This window comes from Myotis brandtii, unplaced genomic scaffold (assembly GCF_000412655.1).
Source record: "Myotis brandtii unplaced genomic scaffold, ASM41265v1 scaffold125, whole genome shotgun sequence".
Taxonomy (NCBI): Eukaryota; Metazoa; Chordata; class Mammalia; order Chiroptera; family Vespertilionidae; genus Myotis; species Myotis brandtii.
Window position 1 is genome coordinate 13,510,026 of NW_005354385.1, and position 15,037 is coordinate 13,525,062.

At 39.5% G+C, this 15,037-nt stretch overlaps 1 protein-coding gene across 3 annotated transcripts in view; it reads left to right on the forward strand.

Moving 5' to 3' along the window:
• TANK (TRAF family member-associated NFKB activator) overlaps positions 1 to 15,037 on the forward strand; it is a 95,437-nt gene that overhangs the window by 15,813 nt on the left and 64,587 nt on the right. The window contains exon 1 of one of the 3 annotated variants that reach the window (XM_014534118.1): positions 19 to 154. The exons of 1 other annotated variant lie outside the window; for it this stretch is intronic. The gene's annotated coding sequence lies outside the window, so the exon portion shown is untranslated. Of the gene's footprint in view, positions 1 to 18; positions 155 to 8,563; positions 8,718 to 15,037 lie in introns of those variants that run through there. One more of the 3 variants, XM_014534120.1, reaches the window with a different exon arrangement.

Consider the following 15,037-nt stretch of genomic DNA (forward strand, 5'->3'; position numbering starts at 1 on the left):
CCCGGGGGGTTGGGGGGGTGCAGGGTGAGGAGTTAATGGCTCCGCGCGCAGGCGCTGCCCTCTGAACTGGAACGGCAAGCAACTTCCGGTTGGAGTCACTTGGCTGGGCGCCGCCGACCCGGAGCGTGGAAGACCCACTCGGAACCCCTGAACTGTGAGTAAGAAACCTCGTGAACGAGTAGGTGTGTCCGACCCCGTCGAGCACGGCGACGGACAACTTGTGTGTGTGTGTGAGTGAGAGGCATCCGCTGGCAGCGTGTTGCCGCAGGGAGAGGAACCGGGGAGCTGAGGAGACATCCAGGTCTCTGGACGGGGAGGGACTTGGTGCGAGAGGAGCCACCGGGTCTGCGCTCCGGGCTGGACCGGGAGGGGCTTTCCGGGCCCAGGACGTCCCCGCCGCGACGTAGCGGGGAGGGACTCTGTCGGACGCCGTCGTCTTCGCTGGGAAACCGGGGAGGCAGGGCTTAGGGGGCACAGGAGCTGCCTGCCAGAAGCTAGCACTGTCACGGTCACGCTTTCGAAAACTTTTTCCCCAGTTGTTGCGCAATTCTGTTCTCGGCTTCCCCGCGGGGTGTCCTCATAGTCTTGTCGGTGAGAAGTTGGGTAACTTCCCCGAGCGTCCCGGGGAGAAGGGGTGGCCGAGGCGGGAAGAGCAGAGGCTCACCCGCCGCCGGTGCAGGGAACCTGGTCGCTGGGTGGAGTCACTGAGTGAGTGACCGCCGTGGAGAGCCGCGCTGGTCAAGAGGCGAAGAAGGCGGGGAAGATGCTCGAGCGAAAGAGGAGTTGTCTCTCTTGTTACGTTGTAACAAGCAAACATAGGGCAGCCTTGCTATGTCCAGTGTCACTTATCTCAGGTGCTTTTGACAAAGTTCTCATAAGGGAGAAATGGTAAGGAAGGAAGTGAAGTGACCTGAAAACGAAGGAAAATAAAATGATCTTTTTTCCCCTGCCACGATTGGAATATACATTTCAAGCGAGAGGTAGCAGACAAGCATGCACTATGTTCTGTCGGAAAATTATTTTGTCCCTGATCTTTTGGGACGGGAGGAAACCCTAACATGATACAACCATGTACAAAGCAGAAAAGGAAACGCTTTCGCAGCCCTACCCCCAACCATGTACACCAAGGCCTTTGACATCTCGCTCTTATAGGTACATAAACGTGTTATTTCACTTTCTTATGAAAAGGAGATTTTATATGCATACTATTCTGTTATCTGCTTTCTCAGATTAAAAAAAATACGTAGTGGAAGTCATGCTTTATGCAACACTACCTTATCTTTTTTAAAAAATATATTTTATTGACTTTTTACAGAGAGGAAGGAAGAGGGATAGAGAGTTAGAAACATCGATGAGAGAGAAACATCTATCAGCTGCCTCCTGCACACCCTTTTCTGGGGATGTGCCCGCAACCAAGGTACAAGCCCTTGACCGGAATCGAACCTGGGACCCTTGAGTCCCCAGGCTGACGCTCTACCCACTGAGCCAAACCGGTTATGGCAACACTACCTTATCTTAACGGCAGCATGGTATTCTTCTGTCTGGGTGTACCACAATCCAGTTGACTATCTCTTAAAACAGCCTGTCCGTACATTGCCCTTTATTCTTCACAATTATATTTTATTAAGATCCAGAAATATTAATCCTTTGTGAAATATATTTTCAAGAACTATCAGTCTTTTGGTTTAAAATGCCTAGGTTTTATATTGCTTAAGGTGATCCCCACTTAAAAATTATTAAAATATGTTTCTATATTGTCTTAATTTTTTAATAATTTTTATGCTTTACTTATTAAAACATCTGAGTTATTTTTGTACATTGTTCGAGATAGATATTTAGCCATTTTTCCTGAAATCAATTCTTTCCCCCAACTGACTAGGAATAATACTACCTTCAAATAGTAAAAATGTGTACATGGCTCTTTTTTTCTTCTTCTTATTCTTCTGTTGCATTGTTCTATTTGTCTCTTCCCATACAAATACTAATCTCTTTGATAATGGCCTTTTCTTTAAGTAATTCATAAAGCAAGTCCCTCTTTTTCAAAATTTTCTAGAATATTGCACTCTTTCAATAAAATATAAACTGCTCATATTTCATTAAAATAATCCTGTTTCGCTATTATTTAATTTCCAATCAATTCTCTTTACCAAGAAAGTGTCTTTACTGTTTCTAGCTTAGTAGAATTTTTGCAGAGATTAGATTACGGATTGTGTGCAAAGTCTATTTTGTCTGTGCATTGGCTAACACTTTGAGAGGACTTTTAAGTAAAAGATGTTGATTGCTCATTTTGTCTATTTCTTCTTAAGATGCTGTCTTTTCCTTACTACTTAACTAGATATATTCATCAGGACTGGAAGTTGAATTCTATCCTGTGGCTTTTTGGCATCTGTCATGGCCTATCATGTGTTTTTCTTCTTTGACTTATTTTAGGATGGTAAATTATTTTAGTAGATTTTCAGTTTGTGATCCAAGCTTACACCTGGTTATTGTGTAATATTTAAGCATATAGGTTCCTTTTGGTAGCAGTTTTATTTAAAATCAATAATTGAGTTTTATCTGTAGTCTTCTTTTTCTGTGTTATCTTTGCCAAAGCGATATCAGGGTTATGCTCGTTTCCTGAAAAGAACTGTGAAGAGTTTCTTCTTTCTCTGCTCTAAAGTAATGTAGATAGCATAAGAGCTCTCTGTCCTTTGAAAGTCTGAAAGAATTCACTCATGAAACCATGTTGGTTTGAAAGTACGTTGTTCTTAAAACAGCAACAATATTTCGCAAACAGATCCAGAACTTTACAACAAAACAAAAACTTCTCAAAATAAATAAAAGGTTCTGAAACACCAATAATGTTGAGAACAAAGAACTGCTGTACTGATCCTGGTTGTTTTTATCCCTCTCCTTCCCCCGGCCCCTCTTTTTATGGTCAGGGAAAATGCTGTAGGTAGACTGAGGCTGATAATAAAATTCTCTTTCTCACCTCTATTCCAGTTACAGTATAAAAGAAAAGGTGTTGCTTCTACATGGGTAAGGTATTATATGCCCTGAAAGAAACCAAGAGTGAAACTCAATTGAAAGAGCATCAGTTTCAGTTTGTTGTCATTAGCTTCCTATTTTTGCTGGGAAATTTCTTCCTTTACAGGTAATAACCAAGCTGACATTCTACTGTAGGCAAATCCCATAGGGTGGTTTCAAAATGAGTGAGTGAGAAAATACACAGGCTAAGCATGCTTGTACTTACTTAAATATAAAGTGGAAATCAGTCTCACAGTCCAGGTATGTGTGTGGTGTGTGCACACATAGAACAGGGCTGGCTTCTAAGGAATACAAACTATCTAACCAAAGACTACCTTTTCACTCAACTAATAGTTGACTGTTAATATGTGGCTAATAGTATATTATGTAATCTTTGGTAGAGTTATTAACTTATTTTAAACACTTTGATTACTTTCAAGGATATGAGCTTAGGCAGGTAATATAATTTAGCAATGTGAACATGTATACTTCAGGAGACTCATACGTGTTATTTACAGAGGGATGCAGGCATTATGTAAGTGGTTGGATATTTGAGTATTTTAATTGATCATCTATTAATCTAGAAAAAATAACTATTGACATGATTTGAGGGCATGCTTCATAGCAAAAACTGCATGTTTTTTTAAACCATACCCATTATGCAAAAGTAAATGGTAGGTGAAAATAGATAGCCAATTGATGTGAAACTTTTCCTCTGCTATGGCCTATGCTTGCTGCAATGGTTTTCAGTCATGGGGAAAGAGGAGGATATTGTCTGGAATGAGGTATGGAGAATTGTTCCCATGAGTGGCAGAACAAACAGGGAATTTTGCTATGAAGAGAGACCTGCTAAAAAAGACAGAAATCAGGAACTCAGATCATTTCAAGGTAATATATTATTTAAAATTACTTGAAGAAAATCAACTGTTATTGTGGGATATTTAAATGGTTTTACTATTCCTAGCCATGTATTATGTGGCATTTCATAACATCATATATATGCTACCCCTAAACTAGAAATGCCTTTTCTTTGATATTGATGTTTCTCAACCTTTCTGAGTCCATATTTCCTTTTTTATAAACATTGAAATCTCACAAATATTAGGAGATTGTAATATGTGCCCTTGCTTCCAACACAGACCTCTTATGCCTCCTCATACAGAATATAAGCTTTCTCTTATAATTTCTCCATTCAAGAATATTCTAAGGAGCCCTACTTTATGTGATTTATAAAAACAGCATTTTAATATTCAATAGCCACTTTTAAACTGCATACCCCACCCCATCTCCAGATTCTAACATGGCACCTACTCAGAGGAGAGGATACCCCTTACAAAACTGAGCAAGCTAACTGAGTAGTACCATGTTTATGTTCACCTCGAAGGGGTACAACACATGCTAGTTTCCCTTTTGGTGTGATATTGTTTAGTTGTGTACTTCAACCCATCACATTTGATAAATTGTCTGAAAGAAATTTTATACAACTGGAGAAGAAAAGGGAGTGAGGCAAAGCTGAAACTCATGGGTGTGGTCTCTGTGAAGTCTTCTTTTAATTCTCAGAAGATAGCACAAAAAGTTTCACCAAGTTCTAACATCCAGCCAAATGGAGAACCTGGTCTGGGGAGCTTTCAGTTTGATCAATGAAGTTGTCTTACCTTGTTTATCCTTATGCATTTAGCCAACCAGCTTATGGAAAAAATACAAAATCCAGATTCTGACGATGCTGGCTCTGTAAGTTCCCATTATTTCAGCTGTCTGAGTGGGACACAGAAACAGTATAGTGCAGTGTGCTATGAGTATATCTATAACCAAAGTTTACAACCAGAAAGGTGAGACTAGAAATGCAAGCTGTCATTTGGGGAATTGGCTGCTTTTGCCATGGAGCTCTCTTAAAGGGGGGAACGATCTTAAGTAAATGTTACGAGTGACAGTTTTCATCCATTTCCTTTCTTCAAATAAGGAAAACACACATACTTCTTTAAAGAGTTACCTTAACTATCTAAGACAGAGGGTATCCTTTTATTTATGCTTGTGTACTACATTATTGACTTATTTTCTATTTGCCTCTGTTGTTTTTTGTGGGTGAGAAGGCTAACAGAACTCAGATACAGAAAAGATAGGATGTATCTCTCAGTTATTCACCTCTTTTTTTGCTAAGGGGTCAACTTTTCTTATAGAATTCAAACTCTTATTATTCATACCCCAAGGGGTTGGGAAAAGCAGGTGACTTTTCTAGGGCACAGTGGAAGAGGAAGCAGCTACTTCAGGTAATTTCTATCCTCCATCCTGAAACTGCTTTAGATTTAAACTGGCCTCTCACAAGTGTGAACACTGGCAGAACACTTAGAATAGTGTTAGCAGTGGGGGAAACCCAGCAGAGCAGTCTTTCCTACCTCCCAAATCACTCACGCTATCACCCCACAAAAAGTAGATCTTATTAAAGAATTATAAATCATTCTGGGGTGAAGGTGGTAGGAATCTACCTTTAAGCCTGTGTTTCTTTTCAATCTTGAAATGCATATGTACATGTGTGTGTAAATAATCAGAATTGAGCTGCTCTGGTTAAACTGGGCAATTGGTGGTGGAACATTGTTTGGCTCACACAGTCCTAGTCTCAGTGGAGCTCCATAAGAACCATTACTTACCTTGATTATTACTTTATTTATTCAGGATTGGTTACCTATCACTTGGCAGCATAATACTGATTGCCATAGACAATAGGCTTAAGATATTTTATCTATAAAATAGGAAAAGGAGAAAAGAAGTTCATTTAAAATTGAAAAGGAGGCTCGGAGGAATTAGAGTACCACTTTAGAAGTTTCAACATCCGTATAGTTGGAGTCCCAGAAAGGGACACAGAAAAAATGAAATTGCCCAAAAAATAATTCCAGAAAATCTCACAAACTGAAGGATGAACTTCCAGATAGGTTAAGTACAAAATCAGGAATCAAAATGTCTCTGGATTTCAACAAAAACAAATGTAAGTTAGAAGAGAGCATAGCAAGGCTTTCCAAATTCTAAGGAATAATTACTTCTAACCTAGAACTCTTAACCTGGAAACTATCAGTTAAATCTGAGGCTGGAGTAAAGCTATTTTCAGTTATGCAAGGTCTCAAAAAATGTACTTCCCAAACACTTTCTCAAAAGTAGCTACTGCAGGGTTAACTTCACCAAATGGACAAGTAAACAAGAAGGATAAAGATTTGGGATACTGAAAATGAGGGATTCAACTAGAGAAAGATAGTTGAGATAGGACGTAGATCCCAAAGGGAATTCCCAAGTTCAAGGTGAAAGAAGGTCTCCTTTAGGCATAAAGGGCAACAAGTCCAGATTGGAGCAAGTCAGAAAGCCCAAGGAGAGCTTCTTCTAAAAAGATGAAATTGATAAAATAACAAATGTTCGAGTGGATTGGGAGTTGTATTAGTGATAATAATAAACTGCCCTAACCAGTTTGGCTCAGTGGATAGAGTGTCAGCCCTCAAGTTGAAGGGTCAAGGGTTCGATTCTGGTCAAGGGCATGTACATCGGTTGCTGGCTTGATCACTGCCTGGTCAGGGCACATGCAGGAGGCAACCAATCATGTCTCACGTTGATGTTTCTCTCTCTCTCCTTTCCTTCCACTCTCTAAAAATCAATGGAAAAAAATATATCCTCGGGTGAGGATTAAAACAAAAAAGGAAAAGAAATAAAGCAAACAAGAAGTTTTTTCAGGGAAAAGGTTTTTTAGAAAAGGAAAAAGCCATAGTATATGGGGTGGGCAAAAGTAGATTTATAGTTGTAATACAAATAAATAGTATAATAGTAAGTAAATAATAATACAAGAATGAACTCTGTGTTTTGAGTATTCACAACTGTAAATATTCTTTTGCCCACCACTCTGTTATATCATCCAGCAATCAATAGCATTACATAGTCCTAAGAAAGTAAAAACTGAATGCTACTCTAACCAAAAAATAGGAGAACAGGGAGGACATTAAGCAGAGAGGGGGTTTTATAAAGAGACCTTAATCCTTATTTTGCATAGTGGGAAGATGGATAAAACTGAAAAATTAATAGTGCCAATGTAGTATGTTAGAGTACAGAAAGAAATACCAGAAACAATAAACCAAAAGAGCTGAAAACTGTTGCCGAGGTGAAGCAGGAATGGGGAGAGGAGAGCAAGGGACTGCTGTTTTTCGTAAGCCCTGTGAAACTATTTGACTGATTAAAATATAGATATGTATAGCTTTAATTACAAAATAAAAACTAAATTAGGGTGAGAAGAACTAGAGATTAGATTTTTACGTCACAGAGACCTGGATTTTTCTAGGTCTTCCATTTTCTAATTCTGTGACCTTAGTCAATATATTTTAACTTTTGACGACTTGTTTCCTTATCTAGAAAATATATGCTCCTGCAGATGGAAGATTAAAATAAGGTATTTTATGTAAAACATCTAGCAAGTAATATTACTTCAATAGGTATGGATCCCTACCTCTGACCCTAATGTTTCCCATGAGAAAATAGAGAACTGCCTCCTTCATTGTTGGGATGCTTGACATTCAAACAAGACTAAGATGTCCTTCTGTTCCATGGCTATGTGCTTCTTCGGGATTGAAGACATGCCATTGGGATCTATGTCCTATCTCAACTATCGGTAGATAGTTTGAGAATTTAAATAGAATTGAGATGATTAGAGTATTGGTAGGGGGAGCATCATGTTAAAAGGGTCACTGCTGCTTTGTAGGAGAAGAGCTGTGGTCACACTCAAATACATGAACTTCAGTGCAAATGTCATTAATGGTAAATCTCTTCCATTCATAGATGAAACCCTTTTATAGACTGATGAGTTGTGGAAATTTTATGGAAACAATATTATTGGAGTGCTATTGTTCTGGGCCATCTGCCAACATATCAAAATACCTTCAAAAAATCATCTACCTTAGCAACTGCTATTTTTGTTTTCACATTCTATATACTTCTTCTGGAACAATTAAAAACGCAGATTACTGTGAAACAAAAGGACACTATGAAAGCCTGTTTCCCTACCTTGGTGCATATTTGTGTAGTGTTTTATGGAGTACAGTGATTTCCCAGTTATAACTAGACACTCCTATGGCAGTGATTCTAAATCTGTCACTTCTGCTTCCCCCCCAACCACTACCACCAAATATGATCCAAGAAGTCTTGGACACTGTTTGCTGATCATTGGTGGTGGTGGTGGTGGTGGTGGTGGTGGTGGTGGTGTGTGTGTGTGTGTGTGTGTTTTAACTACCCTTGATGATTCTAATGTATTGACAGGTTGGAAACCTATATCCTGCAGCATGCTCTACCCCTACCTACTAAACTGGGGCGTATGAGGGAACTGAGGTCCACAGAAAGGTTAAATGGCTTGATCATTCTTACCTATCAATAAGCATGTCCAGACTCGACATGTATTCTCTATGCCAACTCTGACTTTATCTTTGGTTGACGAGGCTTTTAAAATTTGATTGTAATCTATAAATTACCTTAATAGAGAAATTATTACACAATATGTGGTCTCATCTAAAAATTGTTTGGAATCTTTATTTTATAGTATCTTTTTTTATTTTTTCCAGATACAAAAGGAAGTGAAATAGCAAACCAAAAAATCTTATTAAACTTCCCTACAACAGTGTTAGGATTTACTAGGTCTGAATATTCATATTTGAGAAAAAATTGGTGTGGCCCTGAAAAGAGTGGAAACTTGGGTGATTTGGGCACAAATACAGGTTTGAAAGGTTGGTTTGTCAGTCCATGAAAAGATGTTTGGTTCCTATCTCAGGAGTATTCAGCAGTTGGAGTGTGTTGCATGGTGTAAAAATAGTATGTCTGGTTTTAAACTTTTATCATATTAATACATTTAAAGTCACACCCTAAACATCTTGGGAATGACTGAAAATGTAGATCTGGAGATCTCTGTAATCTTATTATTTTCTTACTGGAGTTCTCACAATTACGTCTAATAAAACAAGTTGTGACTTGCAAGCATTTGCCCAACAGTCTGTAGGTGTCCCCGGGGAAATTAAAAGCTGGAATATGAAGAGCTGTAGAGTCCTGTGCCAGTGGATAAGAGCACAGAGTACAGCTTTATAATTATGTGGGCTTTTGCCTGTTCCCATTTATCATTGGTAATATTCTCAAGGCTAAATGACTGCTCAGCAATTTAAACTGTAATTTAAGAGAAAACGGGCCTTTTGTGAAAAGGTCCTCTGTCTGTCTCCTGAAATTTAACTCTTTTTAAAGAACAGTTCTCTCCTTTTATAATGGTTTTGTTTTTTTATAGTAAATATCTCAAGAGATGCTGGAGAGGCCCCTAATCTGTTGATTCATGAGATTAATTGCCTCTTTTTCTTTATGAATCTGGTGCATCCTGTGACATCTCTTACGTTATTGTCTTCTATTTGGGAGACCTTTTTCAGATAACTTGAAGGTTTGTTTTTTCCCCCAAACTTTTTTGGTTAAGACCAGAGCATAGGTACAATGTTGTCCTACTCTTGTTAAAGATCTTTAGTAATACTATTTTATTGTCATGAACTTGGTAGAGTGGAAAATAAAGACTTAAGAAAAATCACACACTCAGACATGCTACAAGAGTTGCTTTGTGTGTTATTTAATAGTATGTAAGGATTAACAGAACAAAGCATTAGCTAACACTTCTACCTATTTGGCTAATAGTCTCTTTACATAAGACAACAGACTTCTACTAAAATGCCTTTCTATTTTATGCATTACCTAGTTTTCCTTCTGACATTATATAGATAATAAGTGGGTCTATTCTCTTTTGGTTTATACTTGGGAGAAAAAAGTATACATCTTATGACATAAAGTGGTACAATAATGCATATTGCTTCTTTCTCTCTCCACTGTTTTCAAAAACTTAGGGGTTTTTGCCCAGCTTGTGTGGCTCAGTGGTTGAGCGTGGACCCATGCACCAGGAAGTCGCCAGTTCAATTCCTGGTCAGGGCACATGTCTGGGTTTCAGGCTCAATCCCCAGTAGAGAATGTGCAGGTGGCAGCCGATTGATATTTCTCATCTTTCTTTCCCTCTCCCTTCCTCTCTCTGAAATTAATAAAAACAAATATTTTTTTTAATTAGTTTTTTTTTCTGCAATAGAAAAAAGATTTTGGTCTGGTTAACTGTATCAAAGAACACTGGACATTCAAATCAGTACTTAAAGAATGTAAGCAGGAGGGAAGGCATAGTTAGTCTTTATTTCTTCCTCTAGATTTTTATATCACTTAGTAGCTACATTTTTCCTGCCTATTGTTAATTATGTCTCTTCAAGCACTTTTGTCCAAAATTGAATACCTTTCCCCCCAAAATTTTTCTTCCTGTTTCTCTGTGTCTGGCTATCAGCCCTGTCTTGTCTGCCTAGTATTTTTTTAAATTATTATTATTGTCTAAAGTTTTACATATGTCTTCTTTTTCCCCAATTGACCCGCCCCCCTCCCCAGCAATTCCCACCCCGGGCAAGCCCCCACCGTCCCAGTGTCTGTGTCCGCTGGTTATGCTAATATGCATTCATACAAGTCCTTTGGTTGCTCTCTAACCCCCCCTCCCCTACCATTTGTCTCTGGATCTATTCTTGTTCATCAAATTATGTTGATCATTATATCCCACATATGAGTGAGATCATGTGATATTTATCTTTCTCCGACTTGTCTGCCTAGTATTTTGAAAATTATGGCTGATGAACCATCTTCAACAGTATCACCTGGGTTACTGTGCTTATCAAAATGTAGATTTCAGGGCCCTATCCCAGGTAACTGATTCTGAATTGTAGGGACCTGAATGCTTCCGCCTTGTCTAGATCTGATTGGCCAACTAATCCTGTTGATTTTACCTTTGAAATAAATATCTCTTTAATCCATCCACCTTCCATTTCCCCTGCTCTATTCAAGCCCTCATCCTCCACCCAGAATAGAGCAAGTTTCCTATGTATATTCCGATTTTGTCTCCCTCAGTTTTATATTCCATGCTGGTGTTCAGTTTACCTTTGTAAAACATGTGCATCTCCTACTTGTAAATCCTTCATTTCTCCTTAATGTCAGCAGGTTAAAGTCTAAATTTCTTAAAGTCTAAATTTCAAGGTCTACTACAATCTGGCCATAACTGAGTCTGCTGCATATAGTTTATGCAGTTAGTGCACTCTGCATCTCTAGGGGATACTATTCCAGTATGAATGCTGCCCCTAGGGTTTTTGTAACGCAGCACAATCTTAGATGGTGGCCCTGATTATCCTGTCTGAACTTCCTCTCATCCGCACATCTGCTAGACTTCCATAAGTAGAATACCTCCATTCCCTAAATGCACTATAGTAAAGACTACTCAGGACCTCTGCCCTTTCAGAGTGCATGTTCTTCCCTCTCATTCTCTACTTATTGAAATCCTTCTCATATTCAGGGCCCAGTCTAATTGTTAGATCCTCTGTTAAGCCCAACAGTTCTCTTTTTCTTTTTGCTCTTTTGAGGTGAAATTTACATACAATTAAATGCACAAATCTTGAGTGAACTATTGGGTGAGTTCCTACATATACTTCTACATGTGCCTCCCAGAACCCTATTAAGCTATGTTCATACCTTTTTACACATTTATAATTGACTGCTGATATGATTAATCATTTTCATGTGTGTCTGCCTTAAGAAATTAAAAGCTCTAATTAGAAGGGGGAAAAGGCAAGGATTACCTACTGTGTGTTCAGCACTGAACCAGTCTTGAATATTGTACCAATTAGGGAACAGCTCAGCTCCTCTCTTAAGAGATCCCCAAACACAGTGGCTTAGACAGAAATTTTATTTCATTCGCATATTCCAATTCAAAGTAGAAGATACCTAGAGCTGATCTGGCAGCCCCACAGTGTAAAGAACCTAAGCATCTTCATTCTTGTTGTTCCACCATCTGTTTTGTTTAACCATCCCTAAAGTGTTGCCCTCACCACAGGGTCTGGTTGACTCACCACAACATTTCATCCAGCTAGACAAGTGAGAAAGGTAAAAAGGAGAGCTCATCTTGGAAATTACATTTACTTTCTGATGACCAGAACATGGTCACATGACCATACAAGCTAAAAATCAAGAATAATAGAAGAGAATGGATATGAGGAACAAATAACATATGTTTCATATATGGTCTCTTTTAATCTTCATAATAACCCTACAAACTGTATGTGGTAAGAAAACATAAGTGGAGAGCAGGGCAAGACTGAAGAAAGAGGCTCACCACTCCAGTTTATTAATACAGTTTATTATGCAAAATTTACAAAGGAGGCATGTCTTGGAAAGCTGCAAGATGAAATGGATTCCCATGCTACTTGGCAGGAATCAAAGAATTATACAGGGTGGGGAGGTGGGAATGGGGATGGAGGAGGAATAGTCAGGAGTATTAGTACATTAATGCTACCAGGTCAGGACAACAACCTGCTCCAGGAACCAGCACATAGCAGACCAGGGAGTGGTACTGATTTATGTCAGAATGAACATCAGTTATGATTAGACAATCTCTAAGGGGAGTTTACGGAAAGCAGCCTCCATTTTGGCAGTAGTCCAACCTACGGGGCAGACAGCAATAACATCATGGAACAGTCTCTTCATAGGCTAGAAAATTGCAGATCTGAGATCTGAATCCAAAGCCTATACTTTTTTTCATTCTACCTAGTAAAATGTTAGGAGGGAATTTATAAATGTTATTAAATAGTCATTAATTTTCATAGTTTTATATCACATATTTTCATAGTATAGTATTATCTCTTTACTTCGAGGATATCCTATATACTTGCTTCTCACCATCTTGAAATGAAAGCCATATCAACCATTTTGTAACCAAGGCCTAGTTTATAATACAATTTGAAACAAAATGGCTACTCTTTTTAAATCTATGGTGTCATTTATGAGGAAAAATAAATCATCATATTTGCCAAGGAAAAGTTCCTATTTTGTATTTCTTTGGAAATGCTATATAATAATAAAGTTGAAGGAGATTGTATTATTTAACCCCTTAATTTTGAAATCAAGGAAAATTGAGGTCCAAAGAAGATAAAGGATTTGTTCTTTATTTTATTTCCACTCTTGTGTTTCAAGGATCATGGGTAAAGCACTAGCCTAATCAATCATTTCTATGAGTAACCATTATTGTTATACTTAAAAATTGTCTTAACCAGACCAGGAAAATCAAGCTAAACAATGCATATAATCCTTATTTGGTTTAGTGAAGAATGGATATTATCTAACACTAAAAACATCTTTATAGGTATCTGGAAACTTTTACAAAGGATGACTGCTCTTTGATAATCAAAAGGAATCGGTGAGCCTGGCCGGTGTGGCTCAGTGGTTGAGCGTTGACCCAAGAATCGGGAGGTCGCCAGCTGATTCCTGGTCAGGGCACATGCCTGGATTGTGGGCTCAATCCCCAGTAGGGGGTGTGCAGGAGGCAGCCAATTAATGATTCTCTCTCATCATTGATGTTTCTATCTCTCTCTCCTTCCCTCTCTCTGAAATCAATTTTAAAAAAAACACATATTTTTAAAAGGAATAGGTGAGGTCATTTCTACCCATAATTAAAAACCCGATCCAAATGCCACTACCTCCAAAACATTTCCTAAACCTTATAAATAGACTAGTGTCCCAGTGCATGGATTCGTGCACATTGAAAAGAAATTAATTAGAAGAAATATTTTAATATCGCTATTTGCCCTTTCTCTATAATAGATATGTCAACCAAATTCACGATCGACAATGACAGATCAAAACACACGCGTGTGATTGGCGCCAGTGAGAGCTTTGTATGTATCGTGCATGCATGAGTCAACTTAGCTTTTTATATATCTAGATGAACTTGCTTAATTAGACCTGCTTTCTGAAGTAGCTAAACTTTTTCCAGCCCAGTGAAGCACCCCAACTTCTCTTTCAGGTAATTGTCAGCAACACAGCAGTAAAAATCAACACAAAGCAGATTATTATTATTATAGATCACTCAGGGAGAACAAAGGATAAAATATTTAACTGTAGCAGTGTCTGTCTATATTCTGCACAGTGAGAAAACCTGAAGTAATTTTCAAGGTCCACCATTTCTTCTTTTCAGTCGGGTCAAGTTTCTAAACTTTCTAAATCTCTGTTTTCCATCTAATGAAAAGAAAATAGAATTCTACCGAGCCTCCTATCTACCTACTCCAGGACCTCTGTGAGCATCAAATGAGATGAGGCATGGGAAAACGCTTCACAAACATTTGATTGAACTGTAAAATGTTTGCACTTCGCTATAAAGCAAGTCGTGTTCCTGGGCTGAAGAAATTCCAAGGAGGCTAGTTGCTAGGGAGAGGAAGCCAGGCATTGCTATGTGATGTCATTGCCCGGCACCCACAGCCACCATTTCCAGGCTGGGCTGGGCTGTGGGCTGCATCTTGCACCATGGAGTCTTGGCAGCATTGGCTGCGATTTGGTGGGGGGTTGCTCTGGGGTGGTGGTGAGGACTGTGTCCCACTTTGGGGAAGCTGAGTGTTGCTTTGTGGGCACCAGGTCCGTGGTGCAATTTATTTTTAAATGGCCAGTGCACATCAAGGCAGCTCCTGCGTTGAGCATCTGTCCCCTGGTGGTCAGCGTGTGTCATAGCTACCAGTCAGACAGACAGACACTTAGCCTTTTATATATATACTAGAGGCCCAGTGCACAAAAATTTGTGCACTCAGGGGGGGAGGGGGGTCCCCCAGCCCGGCCTGTGCCCTCTCGCAGTCTGGGACCCCTCGGGAGATAACGACCTGCTGGCTTAGGCCTTCTCCCGGGTGGCAGAGGGCACGCCCAATCCCTAGGTGGAGCCCCTGGTAGGGCTCAGAGCGGGCCGATTGGGGAGTTTGGGCGCCGCCCCCTGTCATGCACAGAGCAGGGCGGATTGGGAGGTTGCGATGCCACCCTCAGTCATGCTCAGGGTAGGGCCGATTGGGGGGTTGGTGCACTGCCCCCTGTCACACTCAAGGCAGGGTCGATGGGGAGGTTGCGGCGCCACCCACTGTCACGCACAGAGCAGGGCCAATCAGGG